The 25,567-nt window shown below is 39.2% G+C and overlaps 1 long non-coding RNA gene across 1 annotated transcript; it reads right to left on the bottom strand.

Annotated features, from left to right (window-relative positions):
- Positions 1-982: 982 nt before the first annotated feature.
- LOC116558799 lies at positions 983-25,567 on the bottom strand. The gene is made up of 4 exons (XR_004272173.1): positions 25,556-25,567; positions 12,054-12,057; positions 2,103-2,114; positions 983-1,181 (listed from the first exon to the last, which is right to left on the bottom strand). It is a non-coding gene; the product is annotated as an uncharacterized LOC116558799 (long non-coding RNA).

Here is a 25,567-nt window from a genome sequence, read left to right as displayed (position 1 = left end):
TTACATTTTTGGTCTTTGCCAACTGGTTTCCTTTTGCAGTGACTGGTACTTCTTCCTTTCCATGCTTAGTGTTTCTTTCAGGAGCTCTTGTAGGGCAGGTCTGGTGGTGACAGAATCTCTCAATAATTGCTTGTCCGTGAAGGATTTTATTTCTCCCTCACTTACAAAGCTTAGTTTGGCTGGATATGAGATTCTGGGTTAAAAGTTCTTTTTTTTAAGGATGTTGAATATTGATCACAGATCTGCTGTGAGTCTGATTAGCTTCCCTCTGTGGGTGACCTGGCCTTTCTCTCTGGCTGCCCTTAGCACTTTTTCCTTCATTTTAACCCTGATGAATCTGAGAATTATGTGCCTTGGGGTTGCTCTTCTTGAGGAATATCTTTGGGGAGTTCTCTGTATTTCTTGAATTTGAAATTTGGACTGCCTTGCTAGGCTTGGGAAGTTCTCCTGGATAATATCCTGGAACATGTTTTCCGGCTTGGATTCATTCTCCCCATCATATTCAGGTACACTGATCAAGCGTAGATTAGGTCTTTTCACATAATCCCATATTTCTTGGAGGCTTTGTTCATTTCTTTTCACTCTTTTTTCTCTTGTCTTGCCTTCTCTTTTTATTTCATTGAGTTGATCTTCAATCTCTGATATCCTTTCTTCTCCTTGATCGATCTGGCTACTAAAACTTGTGTTTGCTTCACGTAGTTCTTATGCTGTGCTTTTCAGCTCCATCAAGTCGTTCTCTAAGCTGGTTATTCCAATTAGCATTTCGTCTAACCTTTTTTCAAGGTTTTTGGTTGCTTTGCATTAAGTTAGAATGTGTTCCTTTAGCTCAGAAATGTTTGTTATTTGTCACCTTCTGAAGCCTGTTTCTGTCAATTCATCGCACTCCTCGGTCAAGTTGTGATCCTGTGTTGTTGAGGAGTTGTGATGCCTTGAAGGAGAAGAGGTGTTCTGGTCTTTGATGGTTTCATCTTTTTTGTGCTGGTTTTTCCCCATCTTTGTGGATTTACCTGGCTGTGGTGTCAGGGAGCTGCTTGATGAGGTTGCTTGTCTGCCCAGGAAGGCCAGGTTTCTGTAGTTCTCTAACATCACATTCCTATATAAATTCTGCTGTGCAGTGTCCAGGCATTGCCACTCCTCCAGAGAGAATTCTATGGCCACATCCCTAAATGTCAACGGTTCCTCTGCACTCAGCACCCAACTCTGCACCCGGCACCAGGTTCTACACTCAGAACCTAGCTCTGCTGCATGGCTCCCCTGGAAGGCTCTGGCTGATGCCCTGAATGTGCTTTTCTACTGTTACAGTTCTTTAGTTACTGGCAAACAATAGCCACAGACCAAGACTGTTCACTGAACTTTCTCTTCTCTCTGGTTGAGTTCTTTATGTCCCAGGTACAGCAATCAGGGGACTGCTTCCTGAAGGCTTGGGAATCAGAACCTAGGGGCTAGCCTTAGTCCAATCTGACTGGTCAGGTTATTGTCTCTCCCAGGTGGCTAAAGAGGCTGCATGTTAATACCTAATGTGGCCTGATTCAAGGACTTTCCTGGATTTTCAGTGGATACTGAATCTAGGCCGGGAATCAAACTCAGATGCCCTAAGGTGCAAAGTTTGAGAAAAGTTGGTAGGTGAAAAAATAGTAGTTATGAAGATGAGATTTGCCCATTACTGTCAATGTACAATTTCTGAAACTTGTGTTCTACATTAATTTAAAAAAGGCTCAGAGAGGTTGTGACAGAGTAAGTAGTAAAACTGTCCTAGGTCTTAACAAGTTGTGAATGAGAAAAAATCACTCAAAAGAATCATTTTAGAAGGCTCATCTAATTTTCTCAAATAGATGGAAAAAAGTACAAACAACTCTATATTCCTAAAACTGCTGACCACTGAAATTGTGTCTTGTTTATTTGCTGGTAGAAAAACTCAAGGAATCTTCAGGGAGAAAAATATATTTTTCCTTAGCATCTTAACATTTCTAAATATTCCAAGCATGAAAATTTAATGAGCAAGAAACTTGTACATAATTTGTTTTTATTTCTGCATTTAAATGATGATTTTATGATGGTCCTGGATATTTGTAAGTCTTTATTCACAAATTTCTCTTAAAAACTCTCTCAATTCTCTTAAAAAATTTCTCAACCCACATACCAGTGGTTCCCAGACTAACTGTTCTCCTTTATCAAAACCCCTCTTGAACTGACATTTCTTATATAAGAAAATAATCTGATAAAACAAATTTAAGTTTCCTTTTAGATTATTACACAGGGTGTTTCTGCTTAGCCTAATGAGTCTCTAATGGGTCAAATCTCTATCAAATGGTACGAGAGGCTGTATGTGAAAATAGGTAGCCATAGATGCTTGAATTATAGATGGAGGGTTTTAGGAGAAGCATTCGAGCAGGATTTCTTAATCTCAGCACTATTGACATTTTGGGCCAGACCATTTTTGTTGTTGGGGGCTGTCTTGTGCACTGCAGTATGTTCAGCAGTGTCACTGGCCTCTGCTCATAAGACCAATAGATGCTAGTAGCACTTTGCCCACCCTCCAGTTGGTACAATAAAAATATATGTCAAATGCCCTTGTGGGTATACATGTGTGTGTACGTGTGTGTGCATGTATGTGTGTGCAAAATCTCCACTGGCTGAGAACCACTGCTGTTATTTTCTTGAAACAACAAAAGAAAACCAGCAGTAGTTGTTTTATGGACTATTTTATTAAATATTTTATTGAGTATATCCCATGAGACAGATGCTATACTAAGATCTCTCTCTCTCTCTCTCTCTCTCTCTCTCTCTCTGTGTGTGTGTGTGCACATAATCTCAGTGGTTTTCAAAGTGTGGTTCCTAATTCAGCAGTATTAGCAAATTCTAGGCCCTACCTGCCAAAGCAGAAACTGGAGGTTGGCAGGGAGGAGTGGGGCCCAGAAATCTTTTTAGCAAGGCTTCCAGGTGATTCTGATGCTTGATTCAGGTTGAGAGTTTCAGAACCTTTGATATATCTGTCTGTCTATCTCGACACACACACACACACACACACACACACACACACACGAAATATAGTATATAAAATATATAATGTACAGTATATAATATTGTATTAGTCTGTTTGCACGCTGCTACACAGAACTGCCTAAGACTGGGTAATTTATAAAGCAAAGAGGTTTAATTGACTCACAGCGCAGTATGGTTGAGGAGGGCTCAGGAAACTTACAATCACAGTGGAAGGTAAAGCAAACACGTCCTTCTCAGGTTGGCAGGAAGGGGAATTGCTGAGCAAAATGGGGAAGCACCTTATAAAACCATTTGATCTGGTGATAACTTGCTCACTCTCATGAGAGCAGCATGAGGTAACCGCCTGTGTGATTAAATTACCTCCCACCGGGTCCCTCCCATGACACATAGGGATTGTGTGAACTACAAATCTAGGTGATATTTGGGTGGAGACAGAAAGCTACACCATAGCAATATATAAATCTATCTATTGAAAATCTTGTTTCATTCTCATGTTTAACCTGAGGGGTGTTTTGTATACTTTATAGATATTGACACTGAGGCCCAGAGAGATTAATTTTTCCCATGTTACCAGGTAGATAACCAATTTGTCCAAGGTGATAGTGCTAATATCAGAATTTATACTTAGGAGTGTTTGAGTTCAATAAATAATATTCATTTTTCCTGCTTGAGTTTCCGATAAGTTAAGACAAACCAAGGAATGGCGGATGGAGGCCAGATGATCACTTTAATTACTAGTAAGGGCAAGATTAGAAAATATGGCTTGTTGTGAGAACCAAAGAGAGTTAAAGACTGAACGTACAAATTGGATAGACTGGCCCTTGCTGTCATGGCAGCCATGGACCTGGAAGACAGTAGTTGAGGGAAAGTGGTAGAGAATACTGCATCCTTCAAAAAGCTTGGTTCCCATGAGGAAGCAGAGCAGAGCATGCCTTGTTAAATCTCCCCCCATTTACCAATCAGATCCATCCCTTCAGCTCTCCAGGGGTAAAGTGAGTACAGGGGCACAGAGAGACCAAGAGTTACACTATTCAGCTCCCTTCCCATAGACAGAATAATCAGGAGGAAGTGTTTCCTTAGCAACTGCCTTGACCTAAGATAGGCTCTTAATATTTATAAGATATAGACTCAATGTGTTTTCTTGCTTTGTTAAAAATATGCTTCTCTTTCTTTCTTGCCAACTGATCTCTCCTGACATGTTTGTTTTGGCAACTTTAGATTCTTAGTAGCCAGTTGTTTTGTGTGTGTGTGTGTATGCATGTTGTGGGTAGTGGTGTGATGTCAAAAGCACATGGGAAGTGTCTGAGAACTTTTGTGTCATATCTGACTGCATTTATTTGTAATTGACTTAACTTTTATGACATCATTTAAAAAAATCTAGAAATAAAGGGTCAATAATGAAGAGACAGCACAGGTTTCTATGAGAATCAAATTAAGCAAATGCTAATAATGTGGCTAACAGTCATTGTGTACACCCCTCCATTTCTAAATTATCACTGTGCTGCAGAGTAAGTGTTATTAAATGTGTAGAAAAACGTCTACAGATGTGCTGTAGCTTCATTGTGCATGCACTGTGGTGTTTTCTAGGATTTAAAACAATTTAGGAGAACTAAACAAACCTATTTTGAGAGAGACACTGAGGATAAAGAGATGAATATGAACTCAGAGCCCATCAAAAGAGACACCATGTAAACCTAATTCAGTGCAGTTTTAGGCATTTGCAGATGACAGCTAAACGTATTACGTGGGTGAGGATGCACAGGGGAGTGTGTTGGGGTCTGGTTACAGGGATGTGTCTTCCTGCTCTGAAAGCCCAGAGACTCCCTTAATGATGACAGCACTTCACAAACTTTAGCACTTTTAATCCATTAATCACCCTATATGGGAAGAACTAGTATATACATTTTATCAATGTGTAAAACAAGACTAAAGGAAGTTAAAATCATAGGTGTAGAGAAAGGCAGAACTGGCATTTGAAGCTAGCTCTATGTGGCTTAAAACCTTATAGTCTTCAGCACTAAGCTCTACCACCTTCCTCTCTAATCAGTACCGGAAGGTCATCAGGCCCTGAGTGTCTGACTTTTATTAATTGGGATGTACTTGGGGCTGATTGGGGCACCAGAATGTCAATTTACTAATTTACAACAAGAAGGAACTTCACAGGAGCCAGAGTGAGCTGTATGATTAGATCCATCTGAGCAGATAATAACCCTCCAACCCCTGCCCTCTTTTTGGGTACCAAATCAATAAGTAGGTTGAAATGAAAGAAATGTAGTTAATCTCAGGGTAACATCCCTTAGCGATATTGCTCCAGGGGCTCCCCACCTCTGAAGGCAGCTGTGATATGGGCCGATGTACTCCTGTGTGCCAGTGTGCTGGCCTGGGCTCCCTGGTCTGGTCAGCATCTGCCTTTTTTTTTTTTTTTTTTTTCTGGGGCAGTTCTGAATGTGGAGATTTTTCTCTATTTCTCTCTTTTCCTGAACTTTAGATATTCCACAGCTTTAACGTAATAAAACTTTGTTTTGAGTTATCTTCCAATTACTTAATTTGAGGAAGTTCTCCAGCTACTATTACAGATAATTTCTCCCAGCAAAAGTTGATTTTATAGTTTAATTCTCAGAGGGGGACCTTATTTCTCTTATTTTAAAGTTTTTGGGAGATAGCTTTCTGCAGTCTTCCAGTATCAACGAGATTAGTGAATAAGATATAAGTACAATTAAATATTTATTGTGTTACTTTAATGGCCAAAACTGCAATTACTTTTGCACCAACCTGTAACTCAATTAAAAAACATATTTAGTATGATACTGTCTTATAAATATTGATTTTACTCTGACAAACTCGGTGAATAAAGGCAAATAAAAAATTCCAAACATTTATTGAACTTTTATTAGTAACAATTTAGGCAGTATGCTCTGGTATAATCCCACTAAAGTTTCATAGCTGGTGTGTGTTGTGATTGGTAGATGACTATGCCATATTGATGGTGAAATATTTTGATGGTCATCCCTGGCTTCTACCAGGTTCTGGGCACTGTTCTAAGTGCTTTCACAAAAGTTAGTCAATCAAGTCTCAGTATTAAATTATATTTTCTCCTACAATCCTGATGGCTAAAGCTCTGGTACTTTTGAAAATTTAGCATCTACTCCAAATCTATAGTGGTTTTGTTGTTGTTTGTGACTTTTAGGTTCAAAGGGTATATGTGCAGGTTTGTTGCATGGGTAAATTGTATGTTGTGGGGGTTCAATGTACAGATTCTTTTGTCACTCAGGTGATCAGCATAATACCTGATAGGGAGCTTTTCAGTCCTCACCATCCTCCCACCGTCCACCCCCAAATAGGCCCCAGTGTCTATTGTTCCCTTCTTTGTGTCTATGTGTACTCAATATTTAGCTCCCACTTATGAGTAAAAACATGTGGCATTTGGTTTTCTGTCCCTACGTTGGTTTGCTAAGGATTATGGCATCTATCTCCATCCAAGTTGCTGCAAAGGTTATGATCTCATTTTTTTCTTGCAGCTGCATAGTATTCCATGGTGCATATGCACTTTCTTTTTTTTTTAGACAGAGTCTCACTCTGTTGCCAGGCTGGAGTGCAGTGGTATGATCTTGGCTCACTACAACCTCTGACTCTCTGGTTCAAGTGATTCTCCTGCCTCAGCCTCCTGAGTAGCTGGGATTACAGCCACGTGCCACCACGCCCAGCTAATTTTTGTATTTTTAGTAGAGACAGCATTTCAGTGTTCTTGATCTCCTGACCTTGCAACTTTCTTTATCCAGTCCACCATTGATGGGCATCTAGGTTGACTCCATGTCTTTGCTACTGTTAATAGTGCTATGATGAATGTATATGTGCAAATGTCTTTATGGTAGAGTGATTTATAGTCCTTTGGGTATATCTCCAGTAATGGAATTGCTGGGTAAAATGGTAATTCTATTTTGAGTTCTTTGAGAAATCTCCAGACTGCTTTCCACAGTGGCTGAACTAATTTATATTCCCACCAGCAGTGTATAAATATTCCCTTTTCTCTGCAAGGTAGCCAGCATCTGCAATTTAATGACTTTTTAATAATGGCCATTGCGGCTAGTGTGAGTTAGTATCTCATTGTGATTTAGATTTGCATTTTCTTAATGATTAGTGATAGTGAACAGTTTTTTATATGTTTGTTCATCATGAATGTGTCTTCTTTTGAGAAGTGTCTGTTCATGCCCTTTTCCCATTTTTTTTTAATGCGGTTGTTTGTTTTTTTGCTTGATTTGTTTGAGTTTCTTGTAGATTCTGGTTATGAAAACTTTGTTGGATGCATAGTTGGTAAGTATTTTCCCCATTCTGTAGGTTGTCTGTTTACTATGTCGATAGTTTCTTTTGCTATATAGAAACTCTTTATTTTAATTAGGTCCCACTTGTCAATTTTTGGTTGTTATTGCAATTGCTTTTGGAGTCTTCGTCATAGAATCTCTGCCTGGGCTGATGACTAGAATGGTATTTCCTAGATTTTCTTCTAGAGTCTTCATAGTTTTAGGTTTTACATTTAAGTCTTTAATCCATCTTGTGGTGATTTTTGTAAATGATGAAAGATAGGAGTCCAGTTTTGACCTTCTGGATATGGCTAGCTAGTTATTCTAGCAACCTTTATTGAATAGGGAGTCCTTTCCCTGTTGCTTGTTTATGTTGGATTTGTCAAAGATCAGATGGTTTTAGGTGTGTGGCTTCACTTCTGGGTTCTCTAACCCCTTCTATTGGTCTATGTATGTTTTTATATTAGTACCATGCTGTTTTAGTTACAGTAGCCTTATAGTGTAGTTTGGAGTCAGGTAGTGTCATGCCTCCAGCTTTGTTCTTTATGCTTAGAATTGCTTTGGCTATTCAGCCTCTTTTTTGGTTCCAAATGAATTTTAGAATTTTTTTCTAATTCTGTGGAAAATGTCATTGGTAGTTTGATAGAAATAGCACTGAATCTCTAAATTGTTTTGGGCAATGTGAACATTTTAACAATATTGAGTCTTCCTATCCATGCGCATGGAATGACTTTCCATTTATATGTGTTGTCTCTGATTTCTTTCCACAGTGTTTTCTAATTCTGATTGTAGAAATCTTTCACCTTCCTAGTTAGCCATATTCCTAGGTATTTTATTCTTTCTGTAGCTATTGTGAATGAGATTACATTCTTCATTTGGCTCTCAGCTTGGACGTTGTTGGTGTAGAGAAATGCTACTTTTTTTTTTTTTTTTTTTTTTACGTTGATTTTGTATCTTGAAACTTTGAAATTCTTTATCAGATATAGGAGCCTTTGGGCAGAGACTATGGAGTTTTCTAGGAATAGTAACATATTTTCTATGAAGAGAGATAGTTTTACTTCCTCTTTTTCTATTTGGGTGCCTTTTATTTCTTTCTCTTGATTGATTGCTCTGGCTAGGACTTCTTACTGTAATGTGAAGGTTAAAAGTCAGGAATTATAATAATTAATCTTATGTGTCAACTTGATAGGACTAAGGGATGTCCACACAGCTAGTAAAACATTAATTCTGGGTATGTTTGTAAAGGTGTTTCTGGAAGAGAGTAGCATTTGTGTTGGTGGACTGAGTAACTCATGTGGCCTCCCCAATGTGGGTGGGTATCATCCAGTCTCTCTAGGGCCCACATAGAGCAAAAAGGCAGAGAAAGGGCAATTTCTCTTTCTGCTTGAGCTGGGACATCCATCTTCTCCTGCCCTTGGACAGCAGTGTTCTTTGTTCTTGAGCCTTTGGACTCAGATCAGGACTTGCACATAATTCCCCTTATTCTCAACCTGCAGACATGGGACTGAATTACATCACTGGCTTCATGATCCTTCAGCTTGCAGGTGGCATATCTTGGGACTTCTTGTTCTCCATCACCACGTGAGCCAATTCCTATAGTAAATCTTCTCATATATATCTCTATATGTTCCACTGGTTTGTTTCTCTGGAGAACCCTGAGTAACACAGGAGTAAATATGTGTATGTGTATAAGTGTGTGTGTGTGTGTGTGTGTGTGTGTGCGAGTGAATACAAAATATATGATAGATTTAATAAAGTCTAAAGTTCAATGGGCCCTCCAAAGAGCATCCATGCCACCTCTCTGAGTATAGAAAGAAAAAGCTTGATATATTATTTTATGTGGTGACCTGCCCTAGGTTAAAAATACTTGAGGGATTAACATCCCACCTGGAGACACATTAAGAAGCATTTCTTTACATCTAGACCAACTGCTTTTGCTAAACTTTTTTATTCAAAGGGCATTTAAAATACGTAGTGGAATTTACATTTTGGGCTCTAGCTCTGGAAATGCGATTGACGTTTGGTTGCACAAGAATTTTTTCCCTCAATTTACAATGCAAAACCTGCCATCAAATTTAAATACAGTATTCAAAACAAGAAATCAGACTTTCCTGATGGGTTGTACCATGTAGTGGAATTGCTTGACAGCCTCTCGATTTTCTCTGGAGATAAAACATCTCTTCTACCAGCAAGAAAGTTTCAATGGAGATGGTAATATCCATAGCTACATTTCAAATTATGGTTGATAGAGTTATTTTCCTCAAACTGAATTTAAAAGCATATATTTGTTGATTTAAATTGTCCTCATCCTTATATTATTTGAATTAAATGATGAGCTTTTCAAAACATGGGAGACAGATAAAGTCTAGAAAGCCTTAATTAGATATCACAATGTGAAGGAAACAGTGTCATTTGAACTGACATGTGAGCCAGTCAGTCACAGACAAACACCTCTGCTTCAACACAGCTTATGTTGAAGAAGGGTAGTCAGGGAAAATGATTCAAGACATTCTTATCAACACTTTTATTATTTTTGCAATAACCTATAAAGGTAATATATGAACACTATAGAAAATTAACACATTGAAGGGATATCTGAAATAAAATAAAAAGTGATCCCTGCTTCACTTTTATTCCTTCACTCAAGAGGAGTGTTAATAATTTAGTGTAAATCATTCCAGTTTATTTTCGATGCACTTGGAAATATATGTGCACATTTATTAGTATGAATGTATTTATGCATGGGCATTTTGTATAAAAATGAAATTACTCTATAAAATATATTTGGCATATTCTCTTTTATATTAAATGTGTTAGAAACATGTGGGACAGTTTTCAAGACTCTGGACCTCAGACAGCAAAGCTCTGGGATCCCAGAAAGACAGAGAACAGATGAAATGAATTCTTTGTTTGTTTGTTTGAGGTAAGGTCTTACTCTGTTGCTTAGGCTGAAGCACAGTGGTACAATCATGGTTCACTGCAGCCTCAAACTGCTGAGCTCAAGCAATCCTCCTGCCTCAGCCTCCCAGGTATCTAGGACTACAGGTGCTTTCCATCACGCTGAGTTATTATTATTATTTTTTTTTGTAGAGATGGTCTTGTTCTGTTGCGCAGGCTAGTTTTGAACTCTTGGTCTTAAGTGATCCTCCTGCCTTGGCCTCCCAGTGTTGGGATTACAGATTTGAGCCACTGCACCCACCCCAAATGAGGTGAATTCTATAAATGCTCCAACTTATTGTCCTTGTTGTCTGTTCAAATCTTTAACTCACCTACTGTGTCATGGATACACAAATAGTGAAAGATGCTAGTAGGAAGGAGAACACTTTTCTTATATTGAATGAAGAAGGCCTTTTGTAGCATGGCATGGAGAGTAGACGCCTGAAGGAATGATTTAAAACTTTTGTAGAATGACATATTTCACAAGCAAAATTAAAGTCCAAGAGAAGACTTTAAGACAATATCAGCAAATATTTCTAATAACAAAAGCTATTTGCTATTAGAAATATGAGAAGATTCATATTAGAACACTTCAATACATCTTGTTCAGAAGTTAACAGATTAAATAAATTAGAAAGAAGTGGGCTATACAGGACTGGAATGATCCAATAATCAGTTTTCATACAACTGATATACTTCTCCAATAAATTGAGAATAAATATTTTCAGATGCCCATAAAGCATTTTGTGTTGTCCATGAGAAATGATAATGATGACAATAATTATTGTGGTAGGCAATATTTACTGAGTGCTCACTGTGGGCCAGCTATTGGGTTACGCCCATTACATGTACTTGTATTCCTTATGAACTGAGGTAAATATTGTTATTATTCCCACTTTACAGATGAGGAAATCCAAGATTAAAAAGATTAAATAATTTCCAAAGACCACATAGCATTGCAGTTTTCCTTTCTGTATAATAAAATATCAATTAAAGAATAATGTTCTCTTTTCATTCTCTTTCACAGGAATTCTCTGTGAAAATCTAATGTTTAAATATCTTCTACATTCTTAAGCAAATGGCCATTTCCTTGCTGACTACCCCTTTATATCTCATCCCAGGGCCTTCTGTTCTAAAATTCCTTGAGTAGCTTTGGACAGCTATGAATCTATTTTAAGCGTTGGGTCTAATATGTGTTACTGATTCCATTCAGTAAATAATTGCTTACTGTGAGCAAGCCTCTGTTATCCAGTGTCCAGTAAAAGACCTGTGGTTCACCTCTTAATGCTTCAGGGCTTGGATCTTGGTTGTCTTCTTCTAGTTTCATGGCTTTAAACACCATATATGTGCTGATGACTCCCAGATCTTATCTCTATTCCAAACTTATATAAAGAGTATCTGCTTGGTACCCATCCTGGACACTTGGATATCTTACAGGCATATTAGACTTAACCCATCCAAAATGGAATACTTGATTCCTAATGTCTTGCCTCCATCCCTAAATCTTTCGTCCTCCACCCCACCATATCTTCCACGTAAGTGCTCCACTAAAATAGCTAATGGTCATTTTTCACTTTTCTCTGTCCCCATGCCCTACAGTCAATCATTCAGCAAGTCCCATTGGTTCTAATTTCAAAACATATCTCAAATCTAACCCCATTTTTTTGGTCTTTACTGTCCAAGTGGCATCTTCACCTGTTAGAATTAGGGTAACAGCATCTAATTGTTCTACCAACTTCAACGCTCTTGCACCATTTTCCGTTCTATGCAGAGCAGCCAGAGCAATTGTCTCAATTTTAATTCAATTCACTCCACTTGCCTGAAAACTTTTAGTGACTTGCCAACACATTTTTAACAAAATAGAAACTGCTCCCCTTGGCTACTGAGCTCCTCTATGCTGTGGCTTCTGCCTACCTCTTCCTCTTCATTCCTTACCACTTGCCCCTCCTCTCTAAGCCCCAGCTGTGCTGAGCTCCTTTCAGCTCTCAAACACTCTGAGTGCATTCCAGTCTCGGCACCTCTGAGCTTGCATTGCAGCCTCCTGGAACTCTTCCCCCAGGCTGCGCCATGGTTGAATCCTTTCATCTTTCCTGTCTCAGCTCAAACATTACCCCTTTGGGGTTCTTCCTTGACCATCTTATTTAACAGAGGATTATTCATTCCTACTTACCTTCAGACCATCTTGTTTATTTCCTTTTCTACATTCCAATTTGGAACTTTTGTCTTTTGTTTTCTTCATTTACTTTTTAGTAAGTATGCATGCATAGTTTAAAAAGCTGAATAGCTGTACAAGATCTAGGTCAAAAAATGGTAGTCCTCTCCTCCATTCTTCCTTATACCTTTTCCTTGGAGGCATATACTTAGATTTCTTGTATTTTCTTCCAAAATTCTAATTAATATGATTTTTTTTTGCTTCTGAATTTTTTCAGTTTTAGACATATTTATTGGCGTCCTATTATGGAAGACAAAGGCTTAGCTTTCTACTATTTCCCCCACCCCACATCTTATCTGTCACTATCCTTCCAGTGTAGTTGAATGAAAATTTTTGTGTAAATCAGTAATCAGTGTTTACATGATGATTTTGTAAATATTGTTTTATAACTGATCTTCAAAATGTGAAGACCAGATTCCCTTTCTTATAAAACCATGCACTTCGGTTTTTTAAAATTTGATTTATCCCCGACTTTAGCCTCTAAATGTCTGGGAAAAGAAAACAAAACAAAGCAAAATGTACAAATGTCCTCCCAGAATAGGCAAATACATCAGGCACTCTCTTAACTCATTTTGTCTTTCCCCAGCTTGGAACTCTCCATGCTGGAGTCTTCTCTTTTCCTGTCCAGTTTGTGTTGTGGGTCAGCTGTGGTTCTGGGACCCTTTCCTATCATTCTGGACATTTCCTTTCCTTCTTTCCTATGTTGGAATTTTTTTTTTTTTTTTTTTTTTTGAGACGGAGTTTCGCTCTTGTTACCCAGGCTGGAGTGCAATGGCGCGATCTCGGCTTACTGCAACCTCCACCTCCTGGGTTCAGGCAATTCTCCTGCCTCAGCCTCCTGACTAGCTGGGATTACAGACACGTGCCACCATGCCCAGCTAATTTTTTGTAGTTTTAGTAGAGACGGGGTTTCACCATGTTGACCAGGATGGTCTCGATCTCTTGACCTCGTGATCCACCCGCCTCGGCCTCCCAAAGTGCTGGGATTACAGGCTTGAGCCACTGCGCCCGGCCGGAATTTTTGTTTTCTAAATTCCATTGCCATCTTTATTGTTTATGTCTTCATTTCGGTGAAGCACATTTTAATATCTTCTTAAGAACAGTGTATGAAAGGCACGATTTATTATTTATCTTGTGATGTTACATGTCTGTAATCTACTTTCATTCTTAATATTTTAGTTAGTTATAAAATTCTAGATTGGATGTACTGCCCCTCAGAACTTTGAAGCTACTGAGTTCCAGTATGGCTGTTGAAATTCTGCCATCTGGATTCCTGACCCTTTATAAGTTACTCCTCTTCTTCCCTTATGTTCTGAAACTTCATCATATGTGCCTTAATGGAAGTATTTTCTGCTAATTGCATAACACATTTGCCGGACCTTTTCAATGCGGTAATTTATGTTGTTCAGTTCTTAGAATATCTTTTATGTAACTTATTTATCAGATACTTTTCCTTCTGCCATTTTCTCTGCTTGCTCTGTCTACAACTGCTGTTAGTCCTAGATTGATTCACTAATTTCTCAATCTTTTATCAGCTGTTTTCCGTCTCTCATCTTTTGTTTTTCTTTCAGGGAGAAAGTTTCCTAATGTTGTCTTCAAATCTTTGATATTTTAACATTTTAGCTTTCATATATGCAATTTCTGAAGAACACTTTCTTATTCCCTGAATGTTTTTCTGTAGTGATTTGTTTTATTAACGGATGCAGTATCTTCTCTTATTTCTCTGAAGCTATTTATTATGGATTTCTTTTTTTAGTTTTTTTTTCTGTCCCCTGAATTATTTAAACTTCTTACAGTTTTTTCCCTGTTTCTTGTTTGATTTCTGTCTTTTATGATAGACAATTTACTTAAGTATCTTACAATCTTTGAGTGTCTATTCATGTCTAAGATTTCTGTATCATTACTTTAGGGGTGAGGCACTAAAAATCAAATTGGCACTTATTCTTGTTTGGGCAGAGTTTGCTAACTGATAGATTACCTACAATTTTATTGGGACATTCACTAATGACAGCATCTGTCGTTCTTTTCTATTGGAGGAATCATTTTCCTCAGAAAGGAATCATCCAACCTTTGCCTGGGATGTTTGAGGCCAACTGCCAAGGTCCTGGGTGCTGATCAGAGGAAGAGACTGGGACCTCACTGTTCAGTGTGAATACTTTTACTCAACACCATTTTCAATATAGTGCCTCTGCCCTGTTCCAGATTTTGTCCCTGAGTCCAAACTCTCTCTGCTTCAACCTCTGTGGAACTACACCCCTGTTTTCTGGCCAGAGGAGGAGAGGTGGAAGCCTGGGGAGTGAAATCTAGAGATGGCTGTCTTACTGCTCCCTCAACTTTCAAACCAGCTCCTGTTTTCAGTATCCCCTGAAGCTCAACCTTCAGAGTTGCCCTGTGTTTCCATCCCAAGACTTTCTGGGGCTTTGAAACTTGCTTCTTATTACTTTTCATACTGTAAGCAATTGGGTTTCATATTTCTCAGCTCTTCTAAATCAGCCATTTGTCCATCAGTTTTCCATAGTTAAAATTTTTGTTGCCATGCCTTATCTGGGGCTATTTTCTGTTTTGTGCTCTTTGTCACTTCTTTTCAGACCTCTTAAGTCTTTGGCAGTCACTTTACTTGAATTTGGGAGATGGTGCATACCAAAGAGTCTGTGTTAAATTCACTGTGTCTATCTAGTTCCTTGAGTTTTTACTGATTGTCTGTACCCCATATCGCTAAAGTATAAATGCCCTGAGAGCAGCTAGCAATTTTGTTGTGTTTACCATTTTGTATAGGCCTTTAACATACTTGGCACAGAGTAGGGACTTAAAATATTTGTTGAATAAATAGATAAAGGAATTTCTTAGGTATAGTAACCTTGTGACTTTTTAAAAAGTTTATTAAACTATAATTCACATACCCTATGGTTTACCATTTAAATTGTAGAGTTTGATGGTTTATAGTATAGTCACAGAGACATATAACTATCACCATGATTAAGTTTAGAACACTTCATTTATCCCCCAAAGAAACCCTGTACTCATTAACAATCATTTTCCATTTCCCCCAAACCCCAGCTCTAGGCAAACAGTAATCTACTTTCTGTCTCTAAAGATTTTCCTATTCTGGATATTTCATATAAATGAAATCATGCCATATGTGATCTTTTGTAACTTGCTTCTTTGACTTAACATTTTCAAGTTTCATTTAAGTGGTAGCATGTATCAGTACTTCATTTTTTAAAATAGTCTAATTATATTATGTTGTATGGAAAAACCAAATTTTATTTATCCATTCATTAGTTAATGGACATTTGGGTTGTGTCCACTTTTTGGCTATTTTAAATAATGCTACTAAGAGCATTGAGGTACACATTTCTATTTTTATTTTTGGGGGATATATATATAGGAGTGAAATTGGAGGGTCATCTGGTAACTCTATGTTTAACATTTTGAAGAAGCGACAAACTATTTCCAAAGAGCCTACACCACTTTACATTCCCACCAGCAGTGTATGAGGCCCCACGTTTTCCATATCCCCTTTTACTCACACTTGTTATTTTGTTTATAGCCATCCTTGTGGGTGTGGAGTAGTACCTCACTGTGGAATCTTGTGTCTCTTAAGCAAATAAACATTTGCTGAATACTAACTTATGCTGCACACTGTGCTCAGGAAGATTAAGCAATAAATGAATGAAAGACCTGGGTTCCTGAAGAGATCACAAATACATGGGATCTGAGCTGGGTGATCCTGCCTTCTTTTTAGTTCTTCCTCAGTTACCTTTTCTTCTTTTGCCCTTCCCGCCCCCCTTTCATTCATAGCTAAGTACAACCTTTGTCATGACTGAGGAGCATGAGCAATGCTAGTGAAATATCTGTACTAAGCAAAAAGGGAAGCTATGCTTTCTCAAGTGAAATGAGAAATAATTAGTCCCCGAGAGTGCTCCAATTCTCATCAGAATAACCTCAACATGTTTCTATCTCCTTTCTGGGAAGATATTCCTTTCTTCATTTTACAGGATTAGAAGTCATCTCAATTTCTTTAGTGTTTAGGGCATATCTGTAGGCTTCCCATTCTGTTTTCTTGTCATTCCCCCAACTCCTGCAGGCTTCTGTGGCTTCTTGGTGGCAGGCTGTCAATCTGATGGAAACCAGGATATTCTTGTTAAATGAATACTTGTTAAAACTGCTTTTCTTTAACTATCAACATTCAAGATAACAGAAATCTGAAACTTTACTTTGGAATAGATTGCTTTTCTGTTTGCTCTGAATTGTTAATCATAAGAATTATAAAAATATTGCTTTTTACTATATTTTCTGTAATATAGTAAATGGTATTGCAGTTTTATCATAATTTAAATATACTTCTATGAGTTGTGTTGGCACCAACCCACCACTTCTAACATTGTTTCTATGGGAACAATGCCATTGAAATTCTAACCCCCTGTTTTACCAAGATTGTAAACCACTGCTTTACAAGTTGCTTGTAACGCAGAAGTCCTAAACAATTAAACCAGGGTATGAGCATAGTATCTCTTTAGTAGAAAAAGGTGAAGCCAATAGGTCAGAGCCTGTAGTCATTTAGTGCCAATAGTAAAGGGGTGCCCTGGGAATGGCATTTTACTTAGTAAATTTCCATCTGAAGTCCCTGCTGTGTAATGGAAAGAGCATCTCTAAAGAAAGACGTGACCTTGGGCAAGTCATCAATGCTCCTCGGATCCCACCTTCCTCATCTGTAATATGAAAGATCTGGATGAGATAATTTCAGAGGACTCTTTTAGCTTTAACAGGCTTCAGTATATAAAAGCCAAAATCACTATGTTAAGTTGTGATTTTTCATTCCAAGTTTAAGATCTTTTAATAATTGATTCTTCATTCCTCAAACAGACTCATAAAAACAGCACTGAAGGTAAAATCTGACTCCAGCTGAATTGGGGTCATACCCTACTAGAGTAAGTCAGAGCTGCTGGAGATTTTCCATTTACTCTCTACAGATGTCTCTTCCAGCTTTATCCTTGAAGTCATTGGACTGCTGACCAAAGTAATTAAATCCAAGTGGTACAATTCACCAAGTCTGCTTTTCCATAATAAAAATGTAATAATCAATAGTTTCTTCTTATGGATAGACTACATTGATATATTTACCTTGTCTGGGAAAGGGTATATTAGGAATTAACTAGGTAAATCATGAATTCAAACCACAGACTAAGGTTCTGAAGAAGAGCAAAGTTGCTGTGTGTTGAATGGGGATGTGGGCTATCAGTATTTCTCTGATATGGCAGGTGTTTCCAGGACCTGTTAGAAACGTCCCCTTAATATTGTGACCTCAATATTAGGGACCCTTGGGATGTTTTTAGTTGCATTCTTTTTTTCTTTTCCTCTGTTGAAAGCGTAAGGGGATTAGAATTAAGGTACTTTCTGGATTGCAGATGTGTTTTGTTAAGCTGCTAATTGTGCCCAACTTCTTGTCTAAGGAAGTTCTTGGACTTTGGCTTGGCAGATGACAGTTAATTTGTCAAAATGTTTGAATGTGTTGTGTAAACAAGAATAAATCTCTCTCTACACACAGATGAAATTTCTTGAAAAATATAGTGTTCAGTCAAATATTAGGCTCTTTGGAGAATAATTTTTAATGACCATTTGCATTTTAGTTCTTTGAGTAAAACTATTTCTGAAGAGTAGCCTGAAGTAGCATTATTGAATGTTCATGGGTAGTCATTCTTGGGTCATTAACATTTTCTAGAGTGCTTTAGCCCTGGGTACTTAAAAAAGGCAAGGCACAGTGAGATTCATACTCTAGGTACTGAGCTTCTCAAGTCTTGGCCAAAGGTATTTGGGAACCTCTGAATTAAATGTGGCCTTATACAAAGCCCCTCAGGCCTCCATCTATAGGAATGGATTCTAGACCCCATAGTCCTAGTTTGCAGTAAACAGAGTTGTTTCCCCCACTTCCCAAGGTGAATTGCCCAGCCCTGATCCTTCTATGCAGCCTTGACAACATGGTACCGCTGCTCCTGTGACTGCTGGTCTCTCTGCACTCCTCCTGCACATTCGTCTTGCTAGTGCTCTCTAGCCTCACTTGGTGCATTCTGGAGACCCATGACATCTGGTGTTCCAAATAATATTAGGTTGGTGAAAAAGTAATTGAGATTTTTGCCATTGAAAGTAATGGCAAAAAGTGATACATTGAACTACAAAGCGTTACATTGAAATACAGAGTAATACATTGAAACACAAAGTAACACTTTGAAAGTAATACAGGTGTGAGCTGGGTAAGGGCGGGCCTGTGTGTATGTGTGTGTGTGTGTGTGTGTACGTGGTTAAAGCACATATTGGTTGTAAATTTAGATGTCCTTACAGTTAAACCGGCCTACTGAGCATAGTGTCTCTTTAGCAGAAAAGAGTGCATATTCTTTTCACATCCTGAGAATCCTACTTCTGTCAACTAAGCTTTTTCTAGTCCTGTGCTTTGGATGCCAAATTTCCACAAGAATAAATTCTTATTTTTTTCCTACTTTCCTTTTTTCTCTACTTTCTTTTTCTTTCTTCCTCCTCCTTCTCCTCCACCACCACCTCCTCCTCCTCCTTCTCGTCCTCCTCCTCCTCCACTTCTTCTTCTTTGTTCCTCCTTCTTTTTCCTTCTTCTTTCTTCTTCTTTGTTTGATTTAGAACTCTTCCCCAGAATGGCATTAAGGTGCTCATGGCTCCTTATAAGAAAACAATCTTTTTCTTATAAGTAAACAATCAATTTGAGTATGGAATTTTTCTGCTTATACACTCACATGCATGCATGAGCACACTGGGGATGGGAGGGTTTGTGTCTTCCATTATCTGATTGCAGTAGAGGGTTGGGTACCTGACCTCTGTTTTCATCTAAAGTTCCAGCTAATAATAGAAGGCTACCATAGGGCTCACTGGGCCAGGCTTTTTTTCTTTTATCTCATTTCTTCTTTCCAACAACTCTTAAGGCTGGTACTGCTTGTATCCCTATTTTATAGGCAAAAAAGCAAGGATCAGAGAGGTTGTGACTTGCTGAGGTCCACACAGCTAGTAGGTGGATATTCATCTGTCTGACTTCAAATTGATGCGTTCAACTAGTGTGCTCACTGACTGTGACTTTCTAACACGCCTAGATCCTTCTTTTTCCTCACTGGTTGACTCTCATTTTCTGCAGGGAAGTATGAAGGGGGGGGGGTGGACAGGAATGGCTGGGTGTACAGACTTTTCCTTCCCATCCTCAAGATCCATTGATTTCTTCCCTTGGCCAATCTCCTGCTGCTGATGCTTCCTGACACTACTTTAATTTTTCTCTTTATTGCTCTGTTTATTCTACTTTGAATGTATCACTAATTAAATCTTCCAAGGGAGTGAGGCATAAGGAAATGAAATTCAGGGTGTTGAATGAAACTTCAGGTGTTGGCAGCAGCTGACAAGAGAAAAGGAAAGAGTTGGAGGCTTCGTCATAGGATTTATAAATGCAAATCACATTTTGTAGTTTAATTTTAGACCTTTCCTTTCTACAGAAACTGCTCGTTCAAAGGTCATCAGTTGGATACAGAATTCTTGCTGCCATGTGCTAGACCCTGCACAGTGTGGCACTAATCAACTGCATTGCAGGCTTATTGCAACTTGCAGTCCAGGAAGCCAAATGCCAGATCTGGAAGACACCAGCCCTTTTCTTCGTTTGCTGGGCCCCACCTCCACCTGTTGACATAGTCACCACTTGACCTATCCCCAGTGGTGGCCACGGGGTCATTGTTACCTTTGAACACTTATATATCTCTGTGACATGTGTATTGCTTTATCTACAATTGCAGTGATGTGTGTAGTTGATCTATCTCTCTTACTGGACTGTGGGACCTTGGAAGGCCAGGACTATCTGAGTCCACTCCAGATCTCCAGTGTATTATATGGGGCCTAGTTATTGGCAACTGCTCCAGAGACTAGAGACAGATATTGAATTAGGAAAAGCCATATTGTAACAGGTGTCTGTGCCGATGAATGTGCTATTTATTCTGAGATCATGCCCCTTTATTCCCTATATCTTCCCTTTCTACCGGTGTTGGGCAAAAGAACAGGCATGCACAGTAAAGAAATGATGCCTCTAAACTTTAGTATTTGGTTTACCTTCACAAAGAAGATGGCCCTATATCACCATCAATAGAGACTTATTTTATTTTATTTTTAGATGGTTTTAATAGTAGTTGCTTTGAGTGGGGTCTTGTTCTAGAAAATACTTTAGAGTTCATCACGTAATGTATGATTAGATGAAGAAGTATTATAAGTCATTTTGTGACTTTGTAATCCCATGCTAAACTAGATAATTTTTAAGTTTTAATTTATGGTCTCATAACTGGGTTGAAATCTCCCAGGGTTTTTGTGGACTAAATATTTGGGAAAGACATTGATTATCTCCTCTTAGCTTCTCCTTGTCTCCTCCTAGGTATCACATTATATCTGTCCTCACAGGCTTATTGATAATGAAGGCTCAATTGAGGCAGGACACATGGTATAGTGAAAAGATCATCGCCTTTGGGGTCAGACTAAACACAAACTTTAGTTCAGCCGTGTAGGAATGTCACTCTGATATTCAGTTTTTAAATCTGTGAAATGTAGAGTGAAATATTCATTGCAGATGGTTATGCAATGAGATTATTTGTTAAAAGTGACTGACAAGCTCCCGTCAGTGCCCAATTAATGTAAATCCTCGTCCTCCTCATTAGAACTAATATTATTCGGTGTCTAAAATGTAAGAAATTCATCTGCTATATTTAAATGGCAACATTTACATGATCCATCATAATGAAGAATGTGAGTAAAACAAAAGTTCTTTTTAAAATCTGGGTTTATTATATGAAGATAGTGTTTAAACCTTTTATAAACTACTCTGGATGTACATAAATGCATGAATATGCTGTTCTTTCCTTTAGAAAAGGTTGAATGTCATGAGTTTCTTATTCTTAATATAGTGTACATTTTTTATATTGTCATTTTTATCTTTAAAGCTTTAGCATTTTGATTATTTCTTTCCTCCTACTATTTCTTTCCTACTATTGTCAATGAAAACACATAACCATTAAGAAGCATAGTAATAGGAATCAAAGACTTGGAGAAATTGTGAAACGTAAAGGCCAATTTACCTGGCTAGTGGGAATACGAATAATAAGCTAACATACTGAATTCCTCATTTTGGATGCTTTTGAAGGTGAACACTATACCTATTAGTCATGTAATAGATTATAAATAGGAAACACCTAATTCCTTAGAGCTGAACCAAATCAGAAACATTTAGAAAGTAATTATCTTGCTATCCAAAAAATACTATATTTTGGAAACAGTATTTGATTATTTTCATTTAATAACTACATATAAATCTGAAGTGATTTTTTTAAGGAAAAATATAGAAAATTATCTACTTTAATGCTTTCATTTGAAAGATCTGGTAGTATGCTAATGAAAGAGAAAACAGCAGAACTGGCACGTAAAGTGAAGGAAAAGCAATATAACCGAGAGAAAAGCAACCGTAGAGAAGATATATATTCCCAATTATAAGGAAGCAGCCTCATTTTAATTTTGGCAGAAGTTATTTGCTATGATTAGTTCAAGGCTAAAGTAACTTTGTTTAGTACTGTGTGATATCAGGATTCTAGAAAACTGTTACTTGCAGAATTGGTCAGAAGTAGATATCTGTACTAGCATGTATTGAATGCCCTACCGTGGGTTATTGTTGGAACTGAGATGGGGAATATCCTGTGTTCTGCTGGTCCAGCTAATCTGCATCCAGAATTTAGATGACAGGAGAATTCTGTGCAGGTTTGATGATGATCCTTTCTTTAATGAGGATCTTCACAGAGGAAATGTGGTAGGCGTTGGGTCTTCTGAGAGATCTGCTGTGAGTCTGATGGGCTTCCCTTTATGGGTAACCCGACCTTTCTCTCTGGCTGCCCTTAGCATTTTCTCCTTCATTTCAACCTTGGTGAATCTGACGATTATGTGCCTTGGGGTTGCTCTTCACGAAGGATATCTTTGTGGTGTTCTTTGTATTTCCTGGACTTGAATATTGGCCTGCCTTGCTAGGTTGGGGAAGTTTTACTGGATTATATCCTGAAGAGTACTTTCCAGCTTGGATTCATTCTCTTTGTCACATTCAGGTACACCTATCAAATGTAGATTAGGTCTTTTCACATAGTCCCACATTTCTTGGAGACTTTGTTCATTCCTTTTTACCCTTTTTTCTCTAATCATGCCTTCTCGTTTTATTTCATTGAGTTGATCTTTGACCTCTGATATCCTTTCTTCTGCTTGGTCAATTTGGCTGTTGAAACTTGTGCATGCTTTGGGAAGTTCTCGTGTTGTGTTTTTCAGCTCCATCAATTCACTCATATTCCGTTCTAAGTTGTCCATTCTCGTTAGCATTTCATCAAATCTTTTTTCAAGGTTCTTAGTTTCTTTGCATTGGGTTAGAACATGTTCTTTTAGTTCACAGAGGTTTCTTACTACCCACCTTCTGAAGTCTGATTCTGTCATTTCATCACACTCATTCTCCATCCAACCTTGTTCCCTTGCTGGTGAGGAGTTGTGATCCCTTGTAGGAGGAGAGGTGTTCTGGTTTTGGGTGTTTTCATCCTTTTTGCGCTGGTTTCTTCCCATCTTTATGGATTTATCTACCTGTCGTCTTTGTAGTTGCTGACTTTCAGATTGGGTCTCTGAGTGGATGTCTGGTTTGTTGATGATGAAGTTATTTCTGTTTCTTAGTTTTCCTTCTAACAGTCTGGCCCCTCTGCTGTAGGACTGCTAAGGCTCATTCCAGGCCCTGCTTGCCTGGGGATTGCCTGCAGTGGCTGCAGAATGGTAAGGGTTGCTACCAGTTTCTTCTTCTGCTATCTTTGTCCCAGAAGGATACCTGCCAAATGTCAGTCTGATCTCTCCTTTATGAGGTGACTCTGGATATACAGGGGTCAGGGAGCTGCTTGAGGAGACAGTCTGTTTTTTACAGGAGCTCAAGTGCTGAGCTGTGAGCTCCATTGTTCATTCAGAGCTGCTGGGCAGGTACGTTTAGGTCTGCTGCAGCAGAACTCATAAACCGCTTTTTGTTCCCAGGTGCTCTGTCCCACGGAGCTAGGGCTTTATTTATGAGTTTCTATTGTGCTGCTGCCTTTTTTTTTTCAGGGCTACCCTGCCCAGCAAGGAGGCAGCCTAGTCACTGTCTGCCTGCAGAGGCTTTGCTGAGCTGCTGTGGGCTCCGCCCAGCTGCCCTGTGAACTTCCCTGCAGTCTTGTTTATATGGGCATAGTTAGCACTGCCTTGGCAATGGTGGCCCGCCTCTATATTGGTGGACTCTCTCTGTAATGCAAGGTTGCCTCAGCAACGGCGGGTCGCCTTGGCAATGGCAGGCAGCCTCAGCAATGGCGGGTTGCCTTGGCAACAGCAGGCTGCCTCAGCAATGGCAGACTACCTCATTATTGGTGGAGTGCCTCGGTAATGGTGGATGCCGCTCCTCCACAGAGCTGGACTGTCTGGGGTTCAGCTGTGCTTGCTGTGAAACTCAATCCAGAGAGTTTCTGATTGCCATTCTTTTGTAGGGGTGGGACCAGCTGAGCCTGATCACCTGGCTCCCTGCCTCATTTTTTTTTTTCTTTTTTATCCCAGGTGTTCCAGTCACCTGTTGAAAGGACGCCGGGATCTGTTTCCTGTGCAGCAAACTACTGCACTGGCTTAAACAGCGGCGCTGAGATTCGTGGTGCTTTTTTTGCTCAGGAATCTCCTGGCCTGGTTCCTTGTTCAGTCCCCTCTTTAATCAGATAAACGTGTGGCTTCCTGGGGCTCCAATCGCCAGCCTAAAAGGCACCCAGACCAGCGTATTTTGTATGGAGAACCGCCGGCCGGGCCGCTGACAAAGCAGCCTCGCAGGGCAAAGCAGCCCGGCCGACCTAAAGAACCGCACCGGCCACAACAGCCTCGCTGGCGACTGGTGGGTCTCCTCCGCCTGGGAATCTCCTGGTCCATGGGCTATAAAAATGCAGTGTCCACTCACCCTCTGCTGTTTCACTGGGAGCTGCAACTCTGAACTGTTCCTAAACGGCCATATTTAGGCGTTGGGTCTTAAATGATGGGCACTATTTAGCTAAGCTGTTATGGTTGGAGGGCTTTTATTGTAGAGAGAACAAAATCAACAAAGCTAAGAAGATGAGGAAACACTTGGATATTTGGGGAAAATATATTTAGAAATGAAAAAGCTATAATGTTATAAACTAAGAAGATTTCCTGTTTGAGTTTGGGAGTTGAGCACTAAAAGCTGTGTAGTGACACAACTCAGAATTGTTTTGGAGTGATGGTTAGAGGGACCTGAAGTAGGCACATAGAAGGCAGCCGTTTCCATATGTACCACGTGCACATCCAAAGATGCCTGATGCTATTCTCATCACCCTCCCAGATCTCAGAGCTGCGGGTTCAGGGAGAAGTTACGGAGTAGGGTAAGATTATCTTTAGTTAACGCCATGTCCTTCTGTTTTGCTCCCACCCTCAGTAGACATGTATTGTTCTGTGCTGGCTTTCCAGACCCTTTCAATGGCGTGTCCACCTAACTTTGTCCTTACTAGCAGTGCAATGCCTTGGATGTTTGGTTATGGGAAAAGCTATCTCATAGAGTGTCTCATATGTGGCAGGCCATCAGGGAGGCAGCTTTGGTTGAGGGGGAGGAGGAACATGGGCTCCTCTTAGAGCCAACCATGCATTCAGGGGAGTGTTTGGTATCTCCCCAAGAGGATGTCATGGTTACAGTGGGTGGCACATTTTTCTCCATGTCTCAGGAAAGAGGCTGTTCATTCTGTAGGGTGAAGTTCATCACATGCATGAACATAGCTATTTTTTTGGTCTGTGATGTGCCATCCTCTGAGCCTGATGGTGGGAGGGTGAAGCTAAGAGCCTGGAATAGAACTTGTCACCTTGAAAACTCAATAGTAATTGGTAGCCAGAGTGCATTTTTGTGTGTGAGACCTATTTGACATTTGAGTGATTTGAGAGTGTGTTTTTCGGCTCTTTGTCTTGACAGACTGAGATGATTAATGATATGTGATGTTTAAGGAGATAAAATGAACAAGGCTAAAATACATGTAGTTTTCCTGACAGGGGACTTTTA

The sequence above is a fragment of the Sapajus apella genome, unplaced genomic scaffold (genome assembly GCF_009761245.1).
Source record: "Sapajus apella isolate SASKATOON/1434 unplaced genomic scaffold, GSC_monkey_1.0 scaffold2, whole genome shotgun sequence".
NCBI classification, from domain to species: Eukaryota; Metazoa; Chordata; class Mammalia; order Primates; family Cebidae; genus Sapajus; species Sapajus apella.
The sequence above is the reverse complement of the archived record's forward strand: the minus strand, read 5'-3'. Positions and strand labels throughout refer to the sequence as shown.